The 5,178-nt window shown below is 35.9% G+C and overlaps 1 pseudogene; it reads left to right on the top strand.

The window, feature by feature from the left end:
- Positions 1-3,427: 3,427 nt before the first annotated feature.
- On the top strand, positions 3,428-3,546 carry LOC112475453 (annotated as a pseudogene).
- Positions 3,547-5,178: the final 1,632 nt, after the last annotated feature.

The raw sequence follows: 5,178 nt of genomic DNA, 5'->3' as shown, positions 1-5,178 counted from the left end.
GTGGAAAGTTTCCATTTTCCTCTGTCTCCGTTGTAAACTGGGGGTGGCGAGGGGGCGGGGGGGGGGCAAGAGGATGGAAACGGAATCTGAAGTCTCTAGCATATAGCAACTCATCATAATAGTCCTTTTTGAGACTGACGAGTCACACTTGCTTTAAAGTTCTTCAAAAAGAGTAGTCCACAGTCTTCTTCAGTAACTTTTAAGAAACCTAAACTCAAATCTTTGCCTCCTAGTTATGTCAGTAGTGCAGACTTCTTGTTTGCTTTGAGAACCTATGAAAGCTACTAGCAGAATATGTTTACTTCAAGTACTTGTTTGCTCCAAAAGATACACCTTCAGTAACTGCTATGGGGTAATTCAAACCCTATGGTCTATAAAAATGCCCCTTACATCAAGGACAGAAAACTAACATTTGTTTTTATTAATGCAGGGAAATTAAAAAACAAACAAACAAGCAAAAACCCAGCAAATACCAGTTTCCTACAAGTAGTGTAAAATAACTTCTTAAGTTTTTGTGACCAACATTTCAAGTTGAAAGAGTGCTACGGATTTCCCCAAATTTAGAGTACCATCTAGGTTAGAGGTTTTGTTTTTTTTTTTTAATTTCTCATCATTACTTGACAGAACAGTTTTCTCTTTCAAATATAAAAGGACCTCTTGTAAATTCTTAGTAAATTTCTGGGAAGCTGGGTGTTCCTTCCAGTGGTAAGGATACCTGGAAATCAGGATGTAAGCAAGATAGACCTGAGGCTAAAGCTTTTTTAAAACACAGATTCTGGAGGAAGGAAATAAGAGGTTTGAAAAGTATTTTGTCAACCAAAACCATGATAGTTTGATATATTTACTGTACTCAAAATACATTAGAATAATATACATTTGAGAACTTGGAAGAAGAAAAACCACCTTATATTTCAGAAAAACTTTTCTATATCAACCCATTGAAATATAATTTGTTCAAGGAAATGGTGTCTCTCTGATGTCTCATAAGCAAAGATTTAAAAAAATTTAACTGAACTTTATAGGAATGCTTGGGAGTTTACTCTTACTTGAAAGTTGCTTTTTTTTTTTTTAACTTTGAAGATAGAGACATTTTCTTAGTTAAGATATACAAAACTTTTGACAGTGTTTTTTCATTATCAAAATCCCTTGTAACTACGTAAGTCTATTGTCTTTAACTAAAGAGATAATTAAATCTTAGACACTACACTGACTTCCTTCTAACTCAACTGACTTTCCTAGTGTCCAAGATTCCCTTTAAAATCCTAAAGACCATTTTGATAGGGGAGGTTCTTCAGTAAACATCTTTCTACTTTTATGAGAGATCCTTGGATTTCTTTGTCTTATCTCTGTTTGGAGAGGAAAATATGACAAAAGAGACAGATAGATTCGTGGATGCCTGGGGCTAGGGCTCGGGCTAGGAACAGGAATTAATTATAAATGGGCCCAAGGAGTCTTACTGGGGTAATGGAAATAAATGTTCTAAAACTAGATTGTGGTGGTGGCTGCACAAGTTGGTAAAGTTACTAAAAATCATTGAGTTGCACACTTAAAGTGGACGAAGTTTATGGTATGTAAATTGTACCTCGAAAAAGTTGTTTTTAAATATTTGATTAAAAAATAGTATTTCTTTATTCTCTTTTACTTATACTATCTCCTAAATTTGTGTCAAGAACACACTCTCGGGTGGCAGTAGCACACACAAGGTATCCTAATTCCTTCATTTTTCTAAGAAGTTTACCTTTAATACAGTAGTGAATTCTTCTACATCAGCAATTCCTTACAAAACCTAGCATCTCTGTGATGGCACGTATGCGATAGAGACAGAACAAATCTTCAGTTAGGACTGTGCGTTGTTTCTTCTTGAAATTGCCATGGTGATAGGATTTTTCCAGAACTTAAGTCAACTTAAATTTTCAGTAACAAAAAGGAGCACATATATTTGTGAGGGTGGGGGAACGTTATTTGGATGTTTTATTACTAGAGAAGGTTAGAGAGGAGCATGAGCAATTATGGAAATCTGAATCGAATTGAGTTCATTTGAGTAAAAGATTTTGGTTATGCACAGAAATAATTTATCACATCTAGCCATTTTTAAAGGACTGAAATTAAAACAATTTAAGGGATAAGTTTTAAAAGGCAATCATCTCCATGTTAAAAAAAAAATGGATTCTTTTTAGGATAATAAACACATTACAGGCAATATTTGTCCTGGCCAAATCCCTTGCCTATTGAAAAAAAAAAAATCTTATCGCTGATAAGAAATAACTTCTTGACGCCATTGGATTACATTTAGATGCAGGTAGCCTGTTTTTCCTGAAAACCTTTGCTTTTTATCTTGTTCTTAATCTCTTTCAGTTCTATTAGAGAGGCAGCCAATGCCTGGGTGACCTTTGGGACTTTCTGCCTTGAGAGCCTGGAGTATCTTTTTTCTATTTCATGGTTTCCTATAGGTTAGATGGAGATAAATTACAGTAGTTTCTAACTTATCTTAATTTTTTTTTTTTTGACAAGAATTCTTTCTCATCTTCCTCCCTTAAAAACAGCCAAGCTTGCAAAACTGCTAATCGTTAAGCATAGGTGTGAGAATGGAAAATAAATGGCTCCATGGGCAACCCTCATGGGCAGCATGTCTGAGCAGTTTGTCTGGAGCTGACAGGGTGCCTGCCACCAGGGAGAGAATACTTGATAAGGGCTTTAAATTATGCCTTGAAAGCCAGCCAGTTTTCACTTAATAAGCATTTTGTTTATATTTTAAGTTACTTTATTATTTAATCAGCACTTTTAAAAGCCTTAATCTATGCCTTTTGTTTCTTAAGAGAAGGACTCTTTTTCTCACTGGAGGGATAATAATAACTCTCAGAAGTCTTTGCAAAGGCGTCTAATTCATCCAGTAAAATTAAGGAACTAACTACTGAGTAGCTGGAACACTTAACCAAAACTGTTATAGAACATTTCAGCTTTCTGAGATAGGTAGTGGTTTCTTGGAAAATTTTAATTTTTTGAGTGTTGCTGCTCTGTTTTCCAATTTTGCTTGATTTTATGTTGGTGGCTTTAAAGGTTTGTTCTGAAAGGCTGAAAATTTTTTAAAAACTTAATAGATTTTTAGTACTTAAATTATTTTCTATCTTTTTTTGCATTTATATATGTTCAGTATCTCATATACAACTAATCATAAGGTTGTGTCAAACTTAAAAATACAATAAACATTATCTCTTAAGTAAATTTTTATACCCTATCTCTTAAATAAAATTTATATTGACAAAATACTACTGTGACTGTTAACTCTATTGATTAATTAGTTATAATAAATCAAAGACAAGTTCAACTGAATAATAAAAATAAAAGCATAAATATAATTTTGGTTTCTAACTTTGTTGTGGTGGGAAAAGATACTTTGTATGATATTTGTTAATGTAAGAAATATCCGTACTACGGCCATGCCACTCTGAACACGCCCGATCTCGTCTGATCTCAGAAGCTAAGCAGGGTTGGGCCTGGTTAGTACTTGGATGGGAGACCACCTAGGAAGACCAGGTTCTGTAGGCATTAAAAAAAATAATAAAAATAAATAAATAAATAAATTAATTAATTAATTAAATGAAATCATTTTATTTTAAACATGAAAAACTAAGGCAAACTGAGGCGCATGTACAAGGTTATAAAGATTTTGCTACTTAAAGAAAAATACATTTAGATAGCTAGATCTTATTAAATACCTGCTCTGAGCCAGACCTGGTACTAAGTGTGTTATATGCATTTATTTATTTTTTATTCAACTATCGACAGCCCTCCGAGGTAAATACTGTCATCTTCTCACTCTTACAAATGAGGGTATAAGGCTTAGAATACCAACTAGAATGTAGTTTTCTGAATCACCAGCTTTATAGAAATTGTGATGTCACTTAGCAGTCTCCCTTTGGAATAAAGGTATGGGCAAAGCAATTGGCTAAAAGATTTTGTGGATGACTTCTCCTACGTGAGCCTAATTTATTCAGAAGATGTCATATACAACCTTAATAACTGACATGCTACCAAGTTTCGCCTGTTGTGTCCAGGGCAATTCTTTTGTGGACCAGTGTCCTTCAAACAGTCTGATTGTATTTTGGCATTTTGAATCAGATGCAGAAAATTTTTACCTCTGACTCCACTAGACGGCAAGCTTGATGGACAGAGTGTCTGTCTTGTTTCGTCTGTATGCCCAGCACTGGACAAAACGCACCTTTGGGTAAGAACTTGGCACTTATGAATGAAAGGATAGAAAGGCAGTAGATAAGTGCTCTCACATTCACATTTAGTGATTATTTATCCAGCCAAGCACATTACTAAGTACTCTGCGTATGTTATTTTAGTTTATTTTCAAAGTAACTGCCAGAAATAGATATTAATAGCCCCATTTACTCTCAGAGAGGGTCAGAGACTTTAAAGATGGTTCTTAAGCTAATGCAGTAAAAGAGGGACAAAGCTGGAATTTAAATCAAGGTCCCCCTAACACAAAATTCTTATTCTTCACCAAGACATGCAAGGCTTCCCCTAAAGAGATTTTGCCCTATATACATTATAAGAAATTTTGGGGGAAAAAATGCCGGTGGTTACTTTGGTTTCATGTTCTGCCCTTCACTGCTTTGCTCTGCCCCGGGGCTGACCCTTTGAACTGTACAGCAGGCTCCTTTGCTGCTGGAGGTCAAGAGGCAAAAAGGTTAAGGTGCTTTTTGTGAAACACGCTTCTGCTTCAAGGCCATAGTGCTGGTGGCAGCTGCCTCCCGCTGGAACATGTAAACACACATTCTCAAAAGGGACAATATTGAGCCCAAGGGGGTGCAAGTCGGTTCTTGTGGGAGAGGTGGTGGTTAAAAAAGATACTCAACCCTACCTGATAAAATCTCATTCTTTAGTTTATCTCATTGGGTAAGACTTAAATTAGATGTAATTTTTTCTTGGGGGCGGGGATGATAACTAAAAAGAAGTGGGGAGGAACTCTGCTCTGGAACAAAAGCTCCTGCCAAGGTGTCCTCAGAGGCTCCAGCTCTCACTGGCCCCACTTGGTGACAGCAGCCTGGGAGAGAAAACTTCTTCCCCTGTTGGTCCTTGAAGCTCAACATCCCTCAGCTGTACCCAAACCTCTTCAACAGTGTCTTCACCAAATTCTTACCATAAAAATCATTTGAATTATTTCCTGCT

Source organism: Pteropus alecto, unplaced genomic scaffold (assembly GCF_000325575.1).
Source record: "Pteropus alecto unplaced genomic scaffold, ASM32557v1 scaffold110, whole genome shotgun sequence".
NCBI lineage: Eukaryota > Metazoa > Chordata > Mammalia > Chiroptera > Pteropodidae > Pteropus > Pteropus alecto.
The sequence above is the reverse complement of the archived record's forward strand: the minus strand, read 5'-3'. Positions and strand labels throughout refer to the sequence as shown.